Genomic DNA, 24,677 nt, shown 5'->3' on the forward strand with positions numbered 1-24,677 from the left:
TCAGGTTATTTTGTTTTGTTATTGTTTTGCTTTGGCCCATTGTTGGCTTATTTTAATAAGCACTTTAGTATAAAATAAATCTGCTTAATTTTGTTCCTGTCACTTATCATTATATGAAATTAGAGGCTTATAGGCTTTGGGAATTTCACAAAATCTTTCCTTATAGGTCAGCATAGCAAATGAAATAATGTCAGTATGTAAGGTACCTTAGAATTCTGCCACAAAATGTACCTATTGTTACTATTAGTCACTTTATGATTTAACGGTGTTCTCATTAGAATTATTCCTCAGTCAATGAACAAGTTATATCACTAGGATCAATAACAACAAAAAGGACCATAACATTATAGTCCTGAATTGTCTTGAAGCAGAAAACTGAAAAAACCCACACTAAGCACCCATGAACCCAACAACTATCAGCGACTCTTAGCGATAACTTGGGACTCTGGAAGGACGCAAGTTTCTATAATCTTACCTAGTTAATATAAATCTATTTTGGTCACAAAGTGGTAAACTTGATCATTATGTTATGTGATAGTGCTCTATCAATTTCATCATTTTTGCAAATAGTATTAATACTGACATCATTGTAATTAGCAAAGGTGAACTTGAGTTTGAAGATGCAGCCTAAGGAAGCACCAAAAAAATATACCTTCTTATTATTAATCTTGTTCATATAAGTTTGCCACTCAAAGAAAGGAAGGGCAGAAAGAAAGAAGGAAAGGAAATTGACATGAGGGAGTATTTTATTGCTTCTGCTGGGCATTTTCAATTATATTACATCATCTTGTTAGCAATCCTATTTCCCACAGTAATAATATGTACTTACTTTATGATAATCCTGCAAAGCTTCATAATAACATTTCAGATAGTGAAATCACAAGGGTGTCTTGCTTCATAAAATTGTTTTTTTGTTCAGCCAAGTTTTCTATGAAGCCAATGTACTTCACCACCATGTGTATGGCGGGGAGGGGAGGTAAGGCAAATGTCAGTAATTATAGAAGATAATTTTTTCAGTGAAATTAATGTTTATGAAATTGCCTTGATAATATTATGTATGTATCTTCACATCATTATGATAAAAGTTTTTTTGTTTTTTTTTAAAAACAAATGAATTAACTAAATTTTTAAACACTTGTGGAAGACCAAACATGTGATTTTAAAATTATAATATAGCCAAAACTGGTTTGGCTCAGTTGTCCTGTGTACTGGAAGGTCCCAGGTTCGATTCCGGTCAAAGGCATATACCTTGGTTGCGGGCACATCCCCAGTGGGGGGTGTGCAGGAGGCAGCTGGTTGATATTTCTCTCTCATCATCGATGTTTCTAACTTTCTTTCCCTCTCCCTTCCTCTCTGTAAAAAAAAAAAAAAAAAAAATCAATAAAATATATTTAAAAAAAATAAAAATTATAATATAACTAACTCTCACTCATGTTTTAAGATTACTTCACTTGCCTGGCCAGTGTGGCTCAGTGGATGAAAGTTGACCTATGGACCAGTAGGTCACAGTTTGATTATTGGTCAAGTTGTGGGCTCAATCTCCCGTGTGGGGTGCACAAGAGGCAGCCAATCAATGATTCTCTCTTATCATTGATGTTTCTATCTCCCCTCCTTCTCCCATCCTGTCTAGAATAAATAAAATTATATTTAAAAATAAAGGACTTGCCTCATTAGTCTTGTTTATTTCTGTTTACTTGGATACTAATATTTAGAAAGTAATTGGGAGCCTTTCTTAAAAGGAGTTAGGCTTTTTCCAGTTTGTGAGAAAGAAAACCAGACTAAGATAATAAATGTATACTAACTTATGTGTAATACTAGAGGCCCAGTGTAAGGGTGGGATCCCCAGGGGGATGGCAAAGCCGGGATTGGCCCTCCTGGTTGGGGGTGGAATGCCTTTGCTGGCCGAGATCTTGATCAGTTCCATTGATATTTGTGCCAGTTTTGGGAGCCACCTGGCAGCTGCTTTTATATCATTTCTTCCTTGCAGAGTGTCTAGGGAGGGGAAGTGGCCAAGGTGCCTGAGGCCGACTTACAGGCGTAGCAGCGCTTTGGGATCATGCCAGCAGTCCTGGTCTGTTGATGACTGGCCCATTCTCTGGAGATCGGACCTGCAGGACTACTGAAGGAGTAGCTGCTGCCAGGTTGGTGGGCCTCTGGGAGGGGTCAGTCAGCTGAGTGGGGTTCCCAGTGTGAGAGCACACTGACCAGCAATCAGTGTGCTTCATAGTGACCAGTGGACTAGTTGTTCCTGTCCTTAAGATAACTTAGGCTTTGAATATATAGATATTACATATAACACTCTTTTACAAGGATTTAAAAATCTGAAAAAACAAAATTTTTGGAATCTACATTTTCCACGTATCTTTAAATATGAGACCAACAGCTGTTTTCTGCAGGAAATAATTATATGAGCTAGCCCTTTTTTTGTTCTAACACCTTTTTGTTGTTAATCCTCACCCAAAGATTTTTGGATATTTTTTCCATTGATTTTTTAGAAAGAGTGGAAACGAGGGAGGGGAAGAGAGAGAGAAAAATGTCTATGAGAGAGACACATCGATTGATTATCTTCTGTACAAGCCTTGGCCAGTGCCCAAGATTCAACCTGCAACCCAGATATGTGCCCTTGACTGGGAATCAAACCTGAGACCCTTCTGTACACAGGCAGATGCTCCATCCACTGAGCCATGGCATTTAAAAAATGTAGACATTTTAAAAATGAAAGTTATCCTTTCATTTATGTGTGTGTGTGTGTGTGTGTGTGTGTGTGTGTGTGTATATATATATATATATATATATATATATATATATATATATATAAACCCTTTACTTTCAAATTTTATGTTAATTATTAGCAACATATAGGGTGTCCCAAAAATATATATACACAGTTTAAACCTGTTAACCAAGCGGGACGTATAAATAAGTCAAATGTAAATAATATCGGGTACGAGTAGGACGTATGAATACGTCCTTGAAATATATGTTGCGCCCTGAAACGGGCGGGACGTATATTTCTGAACAACAAAGGTATTAGTCATCCATATATGTCTCCACATGAATTTAAGACACGGAGGGAATCAGTATAATTTCGCTATTGAGAGTGGTGGACATGTTCTGGGTGAGCAGTGATGGGTAAGTACTTACACTTACCTACCTATTTTCATATTATATATTATTTACTTATATTTTTATATCTCCAACCTTTATATAATAAAAAAACATATAAAATTGATCCAATCATCAATTAATTTGTCAGAAAGATTTAAAAGTTTTTATGTATGTGAACGAGAAATATGCGTAGATGAATCTCTTTTATTATGAAAAGGGAATTTATCTTGGAAACAATATATATCTACAAAAAGAGCTAGATTTGGAATGAAGTTGTTTATTTTGAGTGAAAGCCAATCTGGATACGTACAAAATATAATTTTATACACAGGCAAGGACACAAATGATGGTTCGAACTACCCACAAGAAAAACAATCAACAAGAATTGTTTTGGAGTTAACACATGACTTAATGAATAAAGGGTGTAGGATTTACTTAAATAATTTCTATATGTCAATTCATTAACTCTTGTGTCAAAACAATACAGACATTGTTGGAACAATGAGGATAAACAGAGTCAGAATCTCCAGTGAAATAAAAACAAAAAAATTACAGAAAAATGAACATATGTAAGAATCAAAGACAAACTTATGGTTTTAAAATGGAAGGATAAAAAAGACGTATTGATGCTCAGTTCTATTCATAATGACGAAAAGACAATGATTGAAAAGAGAAGAAGAAGGCAAGAAAAACCGAATGTTATCCTGGATTATAACAAGAATTATGGCGGAGTAGATTTGGGAGATGGAGTTATGGTGGCCTACACGGCTGCCCGTAATAGGGTAAAAAAAAATTATAAAAAATTTTTTCTACGATTAATTGATATGTGCTGCTTCAATGGATATATTATATACAAAAAAGATAAAGGTCATTTGGATCGATTACACTTTTTGATAGAGTGTGTAGAGAAATTGGTAGATAACAACATAGTAAAAACCCACCCAAAGACATCAACAAGCAGCTCTACATCTAAAACATCACGTTTAGTTGAAAGGCATTTTCCATAACAAATGAAAAGCAATATAGGAAAAACTAAATCTAGGAAATGAAAATGTATATAGTAGTCACTATAATTAATGTTTTAATTTTTATTTTTTTAAATATGGAAACATTAAATGTTTATTTTTATTCTGGAACTTAATATGACCTTGGACATATAATTTAGAACTCCACTTGCATAATTAATATTTATACATCATTTTATTACTAGAATCAGTCACAATACATTTTTGTTGGTGTGGTATTATCTTCTGCTTGCTAGTATCTTTTTAGAGTTTTACCATAAGTGAAATGTATGCCAAGGATGTTTCTTTGTACAATATTTATAAGATGTCAGTAAGAAAGTTGCTTTCTCTGTCCTTTTCGGTATCCTTTAGATTATTTGAGTTTTAAATTTGGCAATATTTAGCTATAAAATTATTTTTTTTTTTGGAGGGGGTTGCTTTTTGATAACATTATCTATGTGTTTTTATAGAAAACTTCTTAGAGTTTTCTTAGATGATTTTGGGCATGACCATGACTTTTTAGATAGAACATAAAAGGCACAATCCATGAAAGGCATAACTTATAAGCTAGACTTCATTAAAATTAATAACTTTTGCTCTGCAACACACAGTATCAAGAAAATGAGAAGACAGGCTGCATACTGGGGAAAATATTTGCAGAAAATGTATCTGAAGAAAATCTGTTATCCAAAATATACAAAGAACTCTTAAAACTCCAGTTTAAGGAAACAAACATCCTGATTAAAAGGGCCAAAGACCTTGACAGATACCTCACCAAAGGAGATATACAGATAGCAAGCTAGCATTTGAAAAGATGCTCCATGCTCTATGTCATCAAGGAAGTGCAAATTAAAGCAACAATGCGATAGCAGTACACACCCATTAGAATGGCCAAAATCGGAAACACTGACAACACCAAATGCTGGTGAGAAGGTGGAGCAATAGGAACTCATTTATTGCTGGTGGGAATGCAAATGATTCTTTGGAAGATAGTTTGTTTCCTGTAAAACTAAACACACACTTCCCATATGATCCAGCAATTATGCATCTTGGCCATTGAGTAACCAAAGGAGTTGAACCTTGTGTCCCCACAAAAACCTGCACACAGATGTTTATAGAAGCTTTATTCATAACAGCCAGAACTTGAAAGCAACCAAGATGTCCTTCAGTGGGTGAGTGGGCAAATAAATTGTAGTGCATCTAGACAATGGAATATTATTCAGTGTTAAAATGAAGTAAGCTATCCAGTGGATAGAGCATCGGCTTGCGGACTTAAGGGCCCTGCGTTCAAACTCTACCTGTGTATCTAATTCCACCTTACTCGTCCTTTTGCCTCTCACTATAGTCACTTCAGCAGTGTTTCACAGAGTCCAAGGTATTTTTCTCTCTGTGAGTGTTGTGTATGTGGTTAGAATATCCACCTCTTTACCTATTTATCCTTTACCAGGTATCAATATTTGCATAATTTTTCTCAGAGAGGCATACTGTAACTATTCAGTATGTAACACCTTCTTTTTCTTAGATATGACTTATCACATTTGTAATTACATATTTAGTGATTTATGTTTTCTTGGCTATATTAATTTCCTGGTTGACAAGAACTATGTCTGTTTGTCCACTGATGTATATCCAGAATATTCTAGCGTACTGATTGTTCTATGGTCACTCAAAATATTACTGTTGACTTACAGATTGAATATTTTTTAATGTTAGTAAATTTATTTTAAATTATTACCATAGCTTGTCCTTATAGCAATCATGAATAGCAAGTTATAGTTATTTATATATTGTAGATAAAAAAATCTGAATATTAAAAAGCATTCTAAATCCTCAAATAATATAAATTCTGTTGGTAAGATGTATTTAAATTCAATTTCCCACTAATATTAGTGAGATTTATTTAAAATTTTGTGAAAAACTATTAAATTGGACAAATCAATATTTAAGTGGTCCATAAAATCATTATATTTTTAAGAATTATAAGTTTCAATTTTTATTATGAGTGGCATAAAAACTAACTTTAAAAAAACCTCTTTATCTTTTTGCTATTTACTTATTTATCATGCTGCTATCTGCTTCATAATTATCTTGAATTAAATTGTTGAAAGCATACAAAATGTTTTAGTTTATATAGTTCTGTTAAGGAAATAAGAATATGGAAAATAGGATAACAAGATAATATTTATTGAATAAATACCAAGTTTAATGTGAAAAATGCATACTAGAAGTAACTTGAAGATTCAAACAGAATTCACAAGAAATGCACCCATGTGTTATGAGAGAACTGTCTTTCCTCAGTCACCACAGAGACTGACATCCTAAACCACAGTTCTACAGGAAATCCAATAATGTGTTTCATGGGGATGTGTATTCAGTGTCGGTCAATATAGGCTGATGGAATGGAAGCAAAATTAGTTCTATGTGGAACAAAAATAATGTAGTCTCAATAAACCCTCTGATGCTGAGCCACCACTGGGTTTTAATTAAACTATCTTATTTGAACAAACCTAGAAGGGAGGGTTAGACATAAACACGTGGTGATCTTTCCACCTACATTAGGTATCTTTTCGGAGAAGAAATCTCAGGTATTAAAGTTAAATAGTTATTTCTTCTTTCAAGTTATATAATCTAGTGAGAAACAAGAACAGCAATAAGAAGACCACATTTCCCTGAGGAGGTTCATATGACAAATATAAGATTATCACAGAACCTATCATGCCATAGCTCCTTCTTCAGTTTTAAAATGTTGAAAGAATTCTTTCACTGGTGGTTTTACCCTTAAATATAACCTGTCACATCTCACTTATTTCAGATAAACTACAATTCTAAAAGGCTACTTGAAATACTAGTAGTTTCATTTAACATTAATCTTGTGTTATGTGTGATGACCATTTGGTATTCAGGAAGAAAGTTTTATTGTAAGGTCAAAACTATTGTATTTAACTTGAGACAACACAATCTCATCTATCCTGCATTCTCAAATTTTGTTAGGAAAGCACCACAATTTATAATAGCAACTGAATTCATAAACTCACTGTCAAGTAAAATACAACTTTATTAAATGACAAACCTGAGAAACCCTGATTAGAGTATTTAGTAGATAATATAAACTGACATCATGCACTATCTGAAAAAGCTATCAATTAAATGACTGAGCAGCTTCATTCATCTTGTATCAAGGACTCAGAGGGTAATGACCTCCTGTATATCTAGAAGGAGACAAAAAGGAAAAAGGGAGAACAGTTCTTTACAATGCTGTCACCTGCAACACTGTATTATATTATTACCTAGTTAGTCATTGATGAGAAAAGTTAAAAACTTAATTAATGTTCCCAAATGCAGATTGATACAAGAATCTACTTTACTTTTATATATTACCTCCCAGAGTCAGATTGCTAAAATATGACTCTTCAAGATCTCACTTGAATCTCTTAGTGCATTTCAAAGTGAATATATTTATATTTTGTCAGTTAAGAGAAAGTGAGCTATTAACTTAATTCCCTTTTTGGAGTAAAAGACCTGATGTCCAAAGCTGCTTTGGTTTGAATAAAATAAAAAAACATCTTTCAACTATTATAATATAGAGTGAAAGTTGTTTCTGGTAAAGATGGTTTTATATTTTTAGAAAATTTGGCCAGACCTTGTCACAGTGGATTGAATGTAGTTTATTTTCCCCCAATTTCAATGAACAGTTTTATTGTTTATTTAACAACCACAAACTTCACCTCCCTGCAATTAGAATATCATCTTGTTTTCATGCTGAGTAGTAAAAATAATGACAAAGTTCATCAGAGTAAGCTACTCCAAAAAGGGAGTTGAGTTAACAGCTCACTTTCTCTTAACCGACAAAATATAAATATATGCACTTTGGAATGCACTAAGAGATTCAAGTGAGATCTTGAAGAATGTAGACAAATGCAGGGTGCAGTAAAGATGAACTAAGATGCTGTTTCTGAGGATGCATCCCTTGGTCACTAGGTGAATGCTGACGTGGAGGAAGATTTTAGCTCAAACCAAGTGGAGATGTGGAAAGCATTAGGTTAACGTAGGGGATGTGCACAGGAACCAAAAGCAGGGAAGTGCTAAACATTTACTCAGCAGAGAGCACCTGCTCCAGGAAAAACTTCACCTCCAGAGCTTTACTTTGGCGCCATCCCCAGTGCTTACACAGCTTATTTTACCCTCCATGTTCCATCTGGCACAGCAAGTGGTAGTATCTCCAGCACCTGTGATGGTGATGCAGCCCTCCGAAGTGGCTTTCACCACCTCATTCACCACCTGGTCCCTTCGGCAAAGCTTCCTATTCAAATAAACCCACAGGTCCAGTCCATATAATTTGTTTGGCTCTAGCAACAGCCTCAGCATATTTCTTTCTGCTCTAAGGACCCCAGTCCAAGCCTAGCCTGCCAGCAGATGTGTCAGAAGTCTCAGTCCTTTGGCCAGTCGTGGCATTCTCATCAAACTTGTCTTCAGTGAGAAAGACAACAAGCAGGGAAATCTTCACAGCATTCTTCGCAGCTTTGGACATCGGGTCTTTTATGATCTTGGCTCCTTCTTCATCAGAGAAGTGCCAATTCCCATGCTGTTGAGCACCTTAAGGAAAGTAGAAGCCATTCCACCACCAAGAATCACCTCATTGACTTTGCCCAGCCTATGAGTGGTCTCAGCTGGATCTAGTCTGTAACTGTAGCTCCACCGAGGTGAGTCATGGAAGGCTCTCCCAGGCTTTGGCAAAGTAATTCAGCTCCTTCTTCACAGAAAATGGTTCCAGACTAACTCCCACCATGGAGCTGTGGGCCCCGTGAGCAGTGCCAAAAGCATCCTTGACATAGCCACCTCCTAGCTTGGCAAATGAGGCTCAGAGGCTTCTCGGTAAGCTGACTGGGCTGTAACCTTGTTCAGAAGCATCCTTTCCCTTCCCTTCATCCTCCACTTGAAAGCAAATATTCCCTAGCAGGCGGACAGATCCAGCAGCGGGGTCAGCTCAAGCTTTCTCCACTTTGGAGCCCACAGAGTCCTTCAGGAACAAACATCCTTGCCCAGCAGAGGTTTGAGTTCTACAGCAACGCCTCCAAAGAGTACATGTCATGTCTGAGGACAACAACAGGCCTGCCCAGGTGGCTCATAAGAAAGTACTTGGCTCCATTGTCCAAGCAGAATTTGATGCTTAGGATGGCAGCATTGATCCTCTGGTCATGTTATCTGGTTGCTCTTCATAGGAATACTAAACTCCACTCATGACAACCTGCTTCCTCTTTGCATCCAGTTTAACCAAAGTCTGCTTGTTAGAAAGCAATATCTTGGCAATACAGCATCAGCTATACAGCCAGCAGTCAGTGTCTTATTGAATGTGGTTTAAAATGGATGTAAAATGAGCCTTTAATAAAGCCATGAATGAAAATCATTGAACAAGAAAACTAAGTTAAAGTTAATTTTAGCTTCCCTCATCATTTTAAATCATTGTTTCCCAGAATGAGACTTATCAAACCAGAAAGGCTTTCCTGATGTCTTATGCAAGTGACAACAGTGTTTCCAAGTGTGTTTGAAAACAATGACAAACAATAAAGACAACATTCTGTAATCATCCTAAAGGCAACAAAGAAGAATTATTTCAGCAACATTTGGTAGAAATAGATTTTTTTTTGGCACAGAAGGAAAAATAAATGATTGACAATAGATTCAATTTATGAACATATGCATGGAAAATATGTGATAACTCGGTAATTAAATTGTAGACAATAGTAAGTTCCCAAGTGTAAGGTGGCGTATAATGTTATCAACAGCTTGGTAAAATCATTCAGCCAGACACATCATTCAGAATATGAGAAAATAGGTAAGGATAAATTATTTTTTCAAACTGCATAAACAGAGGATAAGGAGCAAAATAAGAGAATATAATTATTCAGCAAATACTGATAATTTTCATTTTTGATTAAATACTTAGCTACCTGTTCTTTCTAAGAATGATATACCAACAAAGAATAATATCAAAATAGCATTTTTTCTGGCTATCTAAAATGGCAGAATACTTCCATGTCTGGAAAATGAATTTGTTTAATTAGCCAAGATTATTCAAAGGAGGCTTCTTAGTAGATATAAATTGTTTTACCCATTAATTCCACCATTTATTATAAGAGAAAACTAAAAGCAAGTTATTTAAATCTTTCTGAACTCCCTATATAATTTTCTCATCTTAATATGGATATATTATCAAATACAGACATAGGGTTATTATGAAAACTAAAATGTCACATATTAAAACCTTTATTATGTATTAGTTGCTCAGTAATTATTAATCCCATTTTTCTCCATTTTTACATATACAAATAACCTAATGCAATAATTATGCAATAAGATTTACTGTAAAAAAACAAACAAAAAACGTTTGTTTAACAGTCAGTCCACTCTGGGCCAGTTTCTATGTGTAATTACAATAATAATTAAACTTTAGAGAGATTCTACAAATGGATTTTTTAAGTTGGAATGTTGGAAAAAAGTCTAATTTATAAAACTTTCAGTCATAATATCACAATGTATGGTGACTTATGCAAAGTTATTAGTACTTTTTGAAAACACACATCTATTCTACTTAGGTTATAATTGTGTTCATATTTTTCTATGAACCTAACATCATCATTAGAACTATATTTAATCTCCACATAAATAGCCTTCTTAGCTTTCACACTTCTACCTAACCAGCTGATAGTCTTTTGATATATACAAACTAGAGAATTTCTGTATTAATAATTTCTCAAATACAAATATTTTTGGTTTAAATAATTTTGCTTATTACAAATCCCTTTATACTTTATTAATGCTTCTTGATGTGTAGAAATTATCTTTCTTCATATTGGTAAATGGAACTTGTTATCTGTTCCTTATATCTCTATTGACTAAGTTTCTTTGTCACAGTACTTTGTACTGACTTTGTTTACCTTCTCTCTTTTGTGCCAGCTCCAAACTCATCATTAAACCTGATGGCTCCATTTTTGAAATACATACAGCACCTTACCATTTTCACCACCACGTTATTAAATGGCAACAGTAAATGGCCCCGACTTTTGGAAACATTCTTTTGATTCTCTAGTCTTCCCTCTAATTAATGAAATGAGGTAATGTATGCAATTTATTTTGATTTTAACATAATCATAAAAAAGAACATTCTATAATATTGATGGGAGAAAACAAAGTAAGCAAGTAAATTAGTAATTAATTCTATGGAATAGTCTAATCCATCAGTATGAAATGTAACTCCTAATATAGGAGTTCTTCTTCAGTCAAATCACTAGTTACTGTGAATATTAAAATTATATCTTTTAAATTTCAATTAACACATTTGGGCCTCATTTTCTTTTTAGTTCAGAAAAGGAAAATGAATTGTTTTTAAATTTCCTTCATAAGCCACTGTCCTATAACTCCATGTATGTGGGATGTTTCAGGTTAAATATAACATTTACTAGAATTAAACATAGAGCGATTTTATGTTTTAATAATACCAGAAGCAGAATGATAAAAAATAGTTTTAAAATCACATTTAACTCTTTATTTTATGAAAAACATAGGAGGGAGACCAAAACATTGACTCCCTGTATAAAAATAAACATGGGATCTTAAATACAATGAGTATGTGCTCCCCAAAAAATCAAGCACCGGGTCTGGAGTCTATCTGTGAGGCTGTATGCTATTCAACCTTATGGATGAAGCTTTTTATCATGTCAACATAGTGAGGTCTACTAATCCAGAATAAATACTGGTATGTTATATCTGAGGAAATCACTGGGTATAAATATACCTTTATGTTTATGTATAACAAAGAACAGAGCATTAAAGAAAATATAAACATAATAATATTCTCATTTGCATAAATTCAAAGTGATTGTAGAGTAGTTTTTCCAAGTCTTGAGACTTTTTCCATTTTGGATTGGAGTCATTTTGCACCTGAAGCCCCTCTGTTAGCTACTGTTGAAATACATTATGCCAATAATTCTCCTTTAAAAGTGTCTGGTAAAATATTCATATTCTTACACCAGAGGATTTTAAAAAAATATTTGCATTTAATTAAATCACATATTCAGGTAAAATCCCCTATGCCCGTAATCTGAAGGTTTTCACCTTTGTATTTTCTTTAGTATATGTGAGGAGATATGAGATTTGCAAAAGCAATGCTGTTGCTTCCAGAAAGTATATCTCATTTCTGATTCTCTCAATGGTTTGAAATTCATTCTGACATGCAAATCCCTAAGGTTAAAATCCTATTTAAAGTTCACATTTGACTTATAATGGTCCTGCTTCTCTGCTTATTTATATTTCATATGATGCAAAATAAAAAGAACACATAACCTTTTAGATCTAAAACAGATTACATATTGTTTATAATTAACAAGCATCACTCCATGGGTAAATAGTATTCTGCATGACAATTTTATAGCATCATTAATATCAGTGCTAAATGTCAAAGTACCCAAATGTCAAAGCATTTTCTTTAACTTGCAAATACTGTTCTTATAGCAAATGGTGTAGCACCTGTGAATTGATAATAAAGTCATCCTGGGGTTTGGGAATGAATTCACAGGTACATGATTGAATGAGTTAAATCATCAGCCTAACTTATATGGGACCTCCCCAACAGTGTGTTTGAAAAAGTTGCATTTTTAGCTGAGCCAGTAATGTCAGCTTAGGATCAATTAGTATATTATAAAGTTTAAACACTTATTTTGTTGGTCAGAGATAAGACTGATCTAACAATTTGCTGAGTATGGATTCAAATAAAACTGCCAAGCTAGGAAAGTTGTAACTAATAGTTTTGCTGAATGAGTGCTTAAGTGGAGACAAGACACAGTTAATTACTCTATGTTCAGTATTTCATTGTTGTACATTATTTCACTTCATTTCAATAGCTGAACCTTAATTGCATCAATGAATGTCTCTTTGTACATTCTCTAATGTAGGCCATTCTGTCATTCTTTGCAAATGTTCCTGCCAAAGGAAAGCATTAGTGCTTTCCATGACACCCACACTTTCCTCAATCTCAATAATTGTTCTGCCATCTCCCTCCTCTCAAATAGCCTCTTTTGAAGATCTTTCATGACATGACAACCTGTAACATCACAAGGAATTTTATAGCTTCCCTCCTTCCCTCCTTCTCTCCCTCCCTCCCTCTCTTCCTTTCTTCCTTCCTTCCATGTCTGCCCTTACAATGATTTTGAATTAATATTGTGTCCTAGGCACAGGACCAAATACTAATAATAAAGCATTGACTGATACACAGCTTCTGTTTTCAAGATTTTAACCTTCACCCTGTTCCTTGTCACTATTCTTGGAAGATTCGTCCTTCGCTTATAAGTGTCTTCTGTAATCTGGTTCCCAGCTTTCTTGATCACTTTAAGACTAATCACTTATCTTGACATTTCATTCCACTTTTATTTCTCATTCCCACTATCCAAATCCTTCTTTAGAATATCATCTTTTGTTTAATTCTTCAAGGTTCACCTAAGTTACTCCCTTTCCATAAAAAGTGGTTGAATTTCAACTCTTATACCCTGTGGTATTTTCTCTCTGCTTTATAAAAAATACATACACGAATCAAACAAATAATCATTAAATGCCTACTTTGTTTCAGGACAATATTTACTTTTAATATTAACATGTATGCTCATTGTGCACTTATCATATGCAGAATTACCTAAATGCCCTTTAAATCTGCAGTTCTGCCTTCCAGAGATTATTGCTAATGATTCAACTAATATTTCTTGAAATAAATCTCTCATTTAAAACAATCCTAATGGTTTTATCAATGACATCACCCATTATGTTTGTTAATATGCCAGAATAGTCCAAATTATTCTAAAACAAGATTTTGACACTTGTATCAAGCAAAATAGATAACTAAATTATCATTAAAAGAATCAATATTATCATTGTCAAAAAATCTTGCACTCATATAGTGAAATGGATATAACATCTACTGGTATATTTACCATAGTCACCACAAAAGGCAGCATTGCAATGTTGGGAAGAATTATATTTCATTTTTAAATTACTGCTGTCAATGAATGTTGGGTATGACAGAATGCTAGTGCCCTGAGTAACCTTTGTTCCTCACATGATTCTGTAGAACTTCCCAGTGTGTGACAACCTCTCCTCCTCCTCCTCTCCCCTCCTCTTTTCTCCTCTTCTCTCCTCAGCCCTCCCTGGTAATGACTTGTACATTATAACTTCTGAAAATTACAAGTCTCTTTTCCTTTGCTCATCAAAGTAGATATAATAAACTACTCACAAAGAAAATTAATGAAAGTCATTTAAAAAGTACATTACTAAAATAGGAGATAGATGTCATCAAAATGCAGAAACTAGAAACTAGGTACTCATAAATTGCTACTTCAATAAGACATAATCCATAAACATTTGACAAAAGAATTGTACTTTCCTTCTAAAAGTAATGGGAAATATATTGCTTCAAATAAAACAAAAAATCATTTCTAAGCTAATAAAGAAGCATAAAGAAAATACTAGGGCTGATTCTAGGTCTTTTGCTATGGTATATTCTTTATGCTAATATATACAATTTTATTTTTCCACATTTAAAATGATGGTTGTTCTCATGTTACAAGTTAAGTAGGCTAATTTTTTCTCTATACATTTACATTTCATTCTTTATATAGTGACTTATTAAATCATTTGTCTACGGCTATACAACAAAAGATTATACACCTGACATGTATTTTAAAGCAACTACTGGTACAGGTTTTGAGCATGGACTATCACAGGCAAAATTGAGCTGCTCTCCCCAAGCATTCCTGGTGGGCAGAGGACCAAGATTCGGTGCTCTGATACCTTTGGCTAGAATCCCAGATACTGCTTTTTATTCATTTTATTGTGTGTGTGTGTGTGTGTGTGTAAAAACAATGAGGCTTTGAGAAAACAGTTGAAGTAGAAGATAAAAATCTGCATAAACCTTTGGTATGTATGGTAGCCAACTAGAGAGGCAGAATATTAGTCCCTAAATAAATATGAAAATAAAATAATAGGCTCTGTTGACTTATTTCATAGTATAGAATTGTTCAAATGAGAATATATAGCTTGGGTTATAAGCAACTGACTATTATTGTCTACTACTAAATAATAAGCAAATGTGGCAATGTCTAGGTCTGATAACAGATTTTAAAAGCTCCTGAAAATATAACAGTAATAAAATATGAGCACACATCACATTTTTTTAAAAGTTCAAGCTTAATAGTAGATTTTCATTTTTAATGTTCTTTGAACTCATTCTGCCAATGTGATAGAATAGATGTAGAGTTAAATCAAGCAATTGCTTTTAAAACAATCAGAACTAACAAGACTTGAAGTTTTTGCTCATCAATGAAGAGAGCTAGAAAGAGTGTGTTGCTATCCTTAGAGTCACAACAAAACAGCAATATAACCTGCAAGTCCACAGGTTTTCTTGAACTCCCTAGAGCTAAGGTTGGTGGGAAACCAACCAGCGTATAATCTCAGAGACAGCCACCCAAAGAGAAATACAGAGTGTGAGCATTTTCTTACTCGGGACTGAAATAGTCAGTCTGAGCCCCGTAAGGAAAATTCAGCAAGAATAATAGCTCAGGGTAGATGGGCTAGAGGAAGGGTGCGGAGACTGTGAGGGCTGCAAACACAAAGTGTCTTTTTTGCGAACTTTGTTTGCCCTAAATTTTCCTTGGCAAGATTCCTTAAGAAAGTCCCTTCCTGGTGCCTGGATTAAGAGAACAGCAGCTGCTGGGGAAGAGAAACTAAATTATGTCTACACCATTCTCCTTCATCTTCCTATTGCTGGAGAAAGTTTTCATGAATCTCTCTGTTTCTACACATCTTTCAAGTAGAGGCACAGATAACAAATACCCTTTTGTTCTGGGCTTCTTTCCAATAAAATCTATAGTGAACAGCCTTAGAAGATATAGTGTCTCCCTCAGGATTTGAAGCCAAGGAGCCTACTGGGGCAAAGATTAGAGTGTTTGCTTGCAGACCCTCATATAACTATAGCTCCCTAGGTTTCAAGCTCCTTGCCTGTGACTCCTAGCCTAACACTGGGTTGTCTCATGAAACTGGGGAGTGGGGTATGGGGGAGGGGAGGGGAGCAAAGGGAGCCAGTGTGAACCTGAAGGTCACACTGCTTGCTCTATTGTGAGTCAGTCTTCTGCCTTGGACCCAGGGTTTCATGTTTCCTCCCAGCATCCAGGAAAGTGAGGCTATGTAATCTGGAAGCTTTAGGTAGGGCACAATGTCAGAGTTTTCAGTTTTGATGCATCTCCCAGAAACAAAATAAGTAGTCTATAGAGGAAAGGAAACATACCTGATTTCTCTAAGGAGTCTGGTAAAAACATGACAGCTGAGAGAAGTAAATGAAAGAAACTTTTAAGCCTGAAAGAAGATCAGGAATATCTGTTGGGCCTAGAATTTTCTCTCAAGAAGACTCCGGGCTACTGAGAAGGCCACAGTCTTGAGACCTAGGGATATAGTGCCTGTGGAAGTCTGAAACTTAATTGAAACAGCAGAGTCATTCCCCTGTCTAAGCTCACAAGCACCAAATCACAGTTGAGCACAAAATACTGTCAGGAGAGTTTAGCAAACCTCCCTTGACACACAGAACAAGGCAAAGACTTCCAGCTGGAGATGAAGATGGTTGAGAAAAACTGTCACATGTACCCATGCCCTGAATTAATGGTAAACAGAGGAACTTAAAGCCTGGGCTGACCCAAGGGTAACAATAGTAACCATAAACCTAACACCCAACAAACCCGACCACATTTCTCACTAGATTAATTCCAACCTTCACAATGTAAGATTTGATGAAGGAATGATGTGCCCTTTTTAAAGCATACAGTCTATTTGCCTTAGTCTCTTTTCCCCCCACACAAGATGTCCAGCTTTAAAAAAACAAACAAAAAATATTCAAAAACAAGAAAACACATTTTCAAGAAACAAAGTACTCAGCACAACAACTTACATATGAAACACATTTTGGAACTCACAAAATTTTAAATATCTGTGATTAATGTATTAAAGGCTCAAATAGAAATGGCAGGCAGCATGAAAGATCAGATGGGTGATTTAAGCAGAAAGATGAAAACAAATGCAAAAAATAAAAGCCACAGAAACAGAGGTAAAGAAAGCCTTCAATGACTCTGTAGCTGGATTCATCTAGTTTAGAAAATAATCAGTCAAGTCTAAGAAAGATCCCAGATGGATAAGAGAGGGAGAATGAGGCAGAGATATTTGAATTATAGTAGTTAAGCATTTGTCAAAATTAATGAGAGAATTCTCACAAATCAAATAAGCCCAAGAACACCAAAAAAGTGTTATCTCTCTCTCTCTCTCTCTCTCTCTCTCTCTATATATATATATATATATATATATATATATGCTCACACACACACACAACACACACACACAAACCTTGAAGGTGCACAGGGGGAAAAATATCTCACATAACAAATAGGCAAAGATCCTATATATTATAATAAAAGGCTAATATGCAAATCCATCCAACAGTGGAATAACTGGTCACTATGACGCACACTGTCCACCAGGGGGCAGATGCTTAACACAGGAGCTACCCTCTGGTGGTCAGTGGACCCCCACAAGGGGAGTGCTGCTCAGCCAGAAACCTGGCTACTGGCTGGTGAGCGCAGCGATGGTGGCAGGAGCCTCTTCCACCTCTGCAGCAATGTTAAGGATATCTGAATGATGGTGGACAACCCCTGAGGGTTCCCAGACTGTGAGAGGGTGCAGGCCAGGCTGAGGGACCCTCCAAGTGCACAAATTTTGTTCACTGGGCCTCTAGTAATAATGATAAATGTACTTCTCATAAAAATACATGCAATTCATGAAACTGTGACATGATATATTTAAATTGCTGGGGGGTGGGGACAAAAACAAAACAAAACCTGTCATCCCAGAATATCCAGCAAAAATACATCAAAATGTAAGGAGAAATTAATACTGTCCTATACCAACAACATTTGAGAGAACTTATTGCAAGCAAGTATCTACTACAAGAATGTTTATAGAAAAGTTTTTTATGAAAAGGCAATATGAAACCAAAACAGAATCTTTGATCAATGTGAGGAGATCAAAACTCTGGAAATAAAGACAATTTTAAAAATGTAAATCACTCTTAAAGATAAGTGACTTTACAAAATAATTACAAATTTATTGTAGCATTTGTGAAAATGAAAATATATGATAAAAATGGTATAATACATGGGAGGTAGGAATTAGGAATGTAGTGTTGTCTTTGTGCAATATACAGTATATGATATTTATACTTCATGTCAAGAGGTATGATATTTTAAGATAAATGTTGATTAAATGAAAACTCATATTCTAAATGCTCAGCCAATTAAAATTGAAAATATTTCTTAAAAAGAGTACAAATAACAAGTCTATAGTGGAGATAAAATTGAATTGTATAAAATGCTTAAACTATAAAAATTAATAAATAGAAAATAAAATATATGAAGCACAAAAGGAAAACAACTAAAAAGATAGATTTCAGTGAAATCATATCAAATATGTATATTTAACTAGAAATCAATTAAAAACAGTTTTGTCAGATTTGATTTAAAAAGAAAAAGAAAAAGCAAGGCTAAATTATATGCTGTCTAAAATAAACCTGATTTAAATATAAAGACAAATCATAGAAAATGGTGGAATGAGGTATTAAAGTATTCAACATCATAGACACATAAAGTAGAATGCTGGTTGCAAGAAGCTGGGAGAGGGGGAATGGGAGTCGTTGTGTAATCCATCTTATAAGATGGAAAGAATTATAGACATGGCTGGTGATGATATGGTGTGCATTATAAAAGTATTTAATATCAATGAATTGTTCACTAAAAATGGGAAAGATGGTAAATTTTGTTATATAAATTACCACAATAAAATGAAAAGAAAACAATATAGAGAAATAAATACCATTCTAACATTAACCAAAAGAAAGAGTAGAGTATCTGCATTAATACTTGACTGAAAAATAATTAGGGTTAAGAATGAAAAGACATATTAAATAACAACATAGGGGCCAACCCTGGCCAGTGTTGCTTAGTGGTTGGAGCATTGTCTTGTGCGCCAAAGGGTCTTGGATTCAATTTCTGGTCAGGGCATGTACCCAGTGTGTGGGTTCAATCCCAGTTAGGGCATGTGATGGAGGCAACCAATCAATATTTCTCACATTGATGTTTCTATCTCTTTATTGATATCTCTCTAAAATTAATGAAAAACAAAAAACAACAATTTAGGGAGGCCAAATTGCAAATAAAATATAGAAATCCTAAAAATTTATTTACCTAACAACAGAACTATAGAACTTTATTAGATCATGTGATAACATGACATGAGAGGCCATAATATTATATATCAATAATATCACATAACATGAAGCAAGAACTACTAGCACTAAAAGGCAAAAATAGCCAAATACACAGTTTTAGCTAGACTTCAATATTCTTTGTTCAGATGTTGATTGAATCGAAGACAGAAAATTGGTATACATATGAAACACACAGACAACACTATCAGGCGATGTAACCTAACTAATATATAAGATGACTTCACCCAACAATAGCATTATTATCAAGAACACATTGAATACACCTATTTAAGGACACATAAGACATGCACTGAAATGTACCATCTTTTAAGGACAAAATACTTAAAAATATTAAAGAATAAGATATATACAAAGTATATTTTCAGAAAATAATGAAATTAAGCTAGGAATTTAGATACCTGAAAAATCCTAAAATATTTGGAAATTCAACTTCACACTTGAAACAATCCATAGGCCAAAAAGAGAGTGTCGAGGGAAATTAAAAAACAAACTAACAACAAAAAACAACCATTTTGAGCTCATTGAAAATAAAAATAAACCACATAAAAATTAGTAGGATGCATCTATAACAGTGGTTACATATAAATGTATCACATAAATGCTAAGATGAGAAAATATAAAAATTTCTGATCATCTCAAAAGATATAATAGTCCAGGCCAATGTTTTCTCAGGGTTTAGAGTGTCAGCTGAAGTCTTGGGTTGTATTTCCCGTCAAGGGCAAAGACCTGGTTTGCACATTTGATCCCTCGCCCCATTCAGGGCACATGTGGGAGGCAATCAATGACGTTTCTCTCTCACATTGATGTCTCTCTCTCTCTCTCTCTTCCCACTCCCTTCCACTCTCTCTAAAAATCAATTGGAAAATATCTTTAGGTGAGAAATAACAACTACAAATATATAATAAAAATTATTTGTTAAAACTGAACATCTTTTCATGATAGAAATTCTGAACAAATTTGGAATAGAAGGGCATCTCCATTTAATATAAAAATGGTAAAAATGGGATGCTTTCTCAATAAGATAGGAAACAGGATAATAATGTCCTTCCTCATCATGGGTTCAACATCACACTGGAATTCCCAATCAACGTAATTAAGCAAGGTAAGTAATAGGTAGAGCATACCAATTAGAAATGAACACATTAATCTATCTCTATTTACAGAAAATATGAATATAAGAATAGCTTAGTGTTTAGGTTAACAAAAGCAATGCCTAGAGATTTCTCTAAAAAAGGTTGTCACACAAAAAAGGATATGTTTAGTTATTTTTGTTATGTATCTGATGGCCAGAACTAACTCTGAGAAGTTTTCCATTACAGAATCAAAAGAATCCTCTGAGCACAAGGGAAAATCTGAATATATATCTTTGAAGACAACTTTCCTATTAGAATCTAACTTCTGTTGGAATCTACCAGAATTTAGGTTTGTAAGCTATTCCTATAGTATAAGCTCCTCAGAATTTTATGGTAACTTTTTCACAGAATCCTTGATAAGGAGGTGAACTCTGTTTGAAAAAAAAATAGACATACAGATATAATAAATATACTATAAATAAGATATAAATATAATATATTATACTTGTATTTCTCCCTATCTAGACCCTGATGAATATGGAAATTTGACTTACCATTGCTTTCCAAGAATCATTACAGTAGTAATAACTCACCTCTATGTGGAACCTGAATAACAGCAAGAATTTGTTTTCTGTTTCTGCAAAACAAATGTTATTTATGAAACTGCAGAAGTCACAATATCCATATTCTGAGGAGAGGAGTGGAGTAAAACAAGAAAATTATTGAGAAAACCTAAAAGAAGAAAATATTTCATCTTTTCAGGAGCTTTCATTATACCCTTACTCCTAAGCAATCCCAACCGCAGTCTCAGCAATACCTTGGAACTGGCTCTCACAAATGGAATACTTTTAGTGATTAGGAACTTGCCTGACAGTTTTCTATGATTTGAGTTTTCTTGCAGGTCATTTACTTATGATATATTGAGCAAGGTGGGCATATGGTGTCGCAATTGAAAGGTGTTACATAAGGGATGACTTTTCTTACACATCCATTTTAAAGGCATATTTACCAGAGGACTTTAAATTTTGATCTATGTCACTTTTATCTGCTCAGATCTTTCTATTCACCACAGAAAGCATTGAAAAAATTTAGATTTGAGATATTAGAAGTAATAAATAAAGTGGCCTAATGGATTAGTTTTCATTCATGGTGAAAAATATCTACTTCCAAAGCATATACACAGAGCTAAAAGTACATAAATAACCATTTATTGTTTTTCAGGTTAGGTTACCTTTGCTCATGTTTGGTTGTTTAGAGATAGTTTAGGGAAACCCCCATGAGGACATTCATTTAGTCTTTCATGCTGTTTTTTTGTTTTGTTTTTTTCATTTAGGGCACAAAATTATCATGATAATTATCATTTATTATTTTAATGAGTATATATTAGCTAGTCGCTAATAGAAAAAAATAAGTAAAATGTTGAGTTTTAAATAAGGAAAGTAAATAAATTAATTTTCAAAGGCCTTGTTAAAGTTATTTTGAAAAAAAAAAAAAACAACTTAAAGATTCACTACTGTCTTCAAGATTTCAATTACATTGATAACACATATACGCATACACATTCTATCTTAAATGTACCCACATAAAAACACATATAATTAGTTTTTTATTTTATTTATTTCACTGAACATCCACTTCAGCCTCATCCTCCATGTTTGTCAACCTCTAGCCATGCCCCTTACTGCCTCACAGCCTTCACTCATAGCCTTCTCCCAATTTTTCCCTTACTAGTGCTCAACTACAGTCATCTCCTGACAGGCATCATCTGACTTTCTGATTTAAATTATGTAACTTCCCTCCTTCTTCTTATCATAGTTGCCTATTATTTATTCCATCCGCCTATTGATAAACAGCATCTTACTCTCTAGATGGTAAGTTTCATCCTGATAAAATTATCATGTGTTTGGTTTTCTATTTCGTGTGGTTAGTGCAATTGGGGCAAGTATAATTGCTGGCACATAGAATATGCTACCCTCAACACCTGCTCTGTGTCCAGTTCTCCTCATTTTAGGACAGAGAATTAGGCCCAAACATGTGTCTCCTCCGTTTCTCACCTTTTAGTGTGCATTAATCACTCTTCAAAGATAAATACAGCTCTCAGTGATCAGATTCATGTCTTACAATGCCAGTAAGGTCCTTGAACCGACCAACAGACACCCACACCAGGGCCTTTGCAGTTACTGTTTCAGGTGCTATGAATCAGGACTTGTGTGCACATTAGGCCTCTGTTTCAGCATAACATCATGAGAGAAGTCTTGATTGTCCACCTTTTCCAAAAGAGTTTCTTTGCACAATCATTGTTTCCCAGCTTTATTGAGTTGTTATTTGCATATAGAACACTTCTTTTGTTTTTATTTTATGCAACTTTATCCTCTCTGCCATTATTTATTGTCTTGTTTTGTTTCTTTTCAATTGAATATAAGCTTTTAAGGGTATGAACATTTTTTTAATTTTAATTCATGTGCAATTTCCAAGCAATCATAAGGTTCTTAGTGAATACTGTTAAACAAATAAATAAATGTCCAACAAATAGTTCTTTGAAATCTGAATAATGTGGGATATGATGAAAAATTTAAACTGATGAACTAAAATAGATCCAAGGACATAGAAGCAATGAATAGACCATCCAACCTCAGCGGAAAGGGGTGTGTGTGTGTGTGCAGGGGGGGATGTGAAAGAGCAGCCAAAGGACTTGTATGCATGCATCTAAACATAACCCATGGACACAGTCAGTAGGGGGTGAGGGCATTTTCTGGGAGGGTGGGAACAAGTGGGGAGAGGTCAATGGGGGAAAAGGATTCATATGCAATACTTTAAATAATAAAGAAATTTTAAAAATATAAACAAATACATTAATAAAATAAAGCTGCTTGAATGATTAAATTTTAAAAAATCAGGTGTGCAAACAGTCATTCTCTTTAGAAGGCAAAAAGCTATACCAAGGAAGATCAAAATTTCAAGTTCTGTGTTTGAGTCTATTAAATATACATATATGCATAAAGTTTTATTTATATGTTCATAATGTTCATGTTGTATTAGCCCATATTGTTTTTATTATATCACTATCTGTTTCATTAAAAAGGACCCTGAATTTTTATAAGCCGTATTATCCTGTCCAATATCTTTTACCAAATATACAAGATCCTCTATAATCTGCTCTTTTATCTTATTTTATGGAAATCTCATATGTCTCTTTTGAATCATTCGAAATATTAAAAACTGTACTGACACCAAGCCGCCATATCTTGGTTACTAATATCATTCTCCAGAAAAAGGAACTGGAGCTCTTTTTGAAATGACTGAACCTAGGACTGAGGCAAGGAGTAAAAAGATGTTCCTGGAGCATCTTGTAAGATCAGAAAGCGAGAAAATGTTCAATGACAAAGTACCGTGATAATAGGAATATGTCAATGGTGCCAACCAAAATACCCTGAATGGCCAAAACTGGGAAAATGTTTGCAACCAAATAAAATAAGTAAAATTGGATTATAACTAAAAGTATAAAATAAGTATACTTGAATTCAACATGATTGAATAAATGGGAAAGAGGAGTATACTTTTTAAGTATAGACTGTACATAAGGATTTCTTTCCAAAGAATATAGGATAAAAAGATGGGGGAGAGAATAACTTTATAGTGTAAAGATCTGACAAACACTAGCCAAGAAATTAGGCCAACATCAGTGTTACTAGTATGTACTCTTAACATGATGTGATGAGAGTAGAACTTGATCTCCGGGTCTTTCCCAAAACCCATAAACTCAGCCTACTCGTGACAGAAACATAAAACAAAGAAAAAAATATCTACAAAATATCTTACTAGTGCTCCTCAAAATTTGTCATCAAAAACAAAAAAGCCTGAGAAAGGGCCAAGTTACAAAGGAGGCTAAGAAGACACGATGTCTAAATGTATTGTGGTATCCTAAAAAAAAAAAAGAAAAGAAGAAGAAGAAGAAGAAGAAGAAGAAGAAGAAGAAGGAGGAGGAGGAGGAGGAGGAGGAGGAGGAGGAGGAGGAGGAGGAGGAGGAGGAGGAGGAGGAGGAGGAGGAGGGGGAGGAGGAGGGGGAGAAGAAGAAGAAGATCAGGTAAAACTAAAGTAACTAAAGAAACCTAAAGGATGGGCTTTATT

General features: G+C 34.4%; 1 pseudogene across 1 annotated transcript in view; it reads right to left on the minus strand.

Moving 5' to 3' along the window:
- Positions 1–8,237: 8,237 nt before the first annotated feature.
- The window catches only part of LOC311619644 (phosphoglycerate kinase 1-like), a 150,374-nt pseudogene continuing 133,934 nt past the window's right edge, over positions 8,238–24,677 (minus strand). Inside the window, exons 2-3 of the transcript in view lie at positions 21,104–21,155; positions 8,238–9,411 (exon numbers count right to left, since the gene is read on the minus strand). The product of the transcript in view is annotated as a phosphoglycerate kinase 1-like (transcript). The remainder of the gene's footprint in view (positions 9,412–21,103; positions 21,156–24,677) is intronic.

The sequence above is a fragment of the Pipistrellus hanaki genome (assembly GCF_964339955.1).
Source record: "Pipistrellus hanaki genome assembly, chromosome: 3".
NCBI lineage: Eukaryota > Metazoa > Chordata > Mammalia > Chiroptera > Vespertilionidae > Pipistrellus > Pipistrellus hanaki.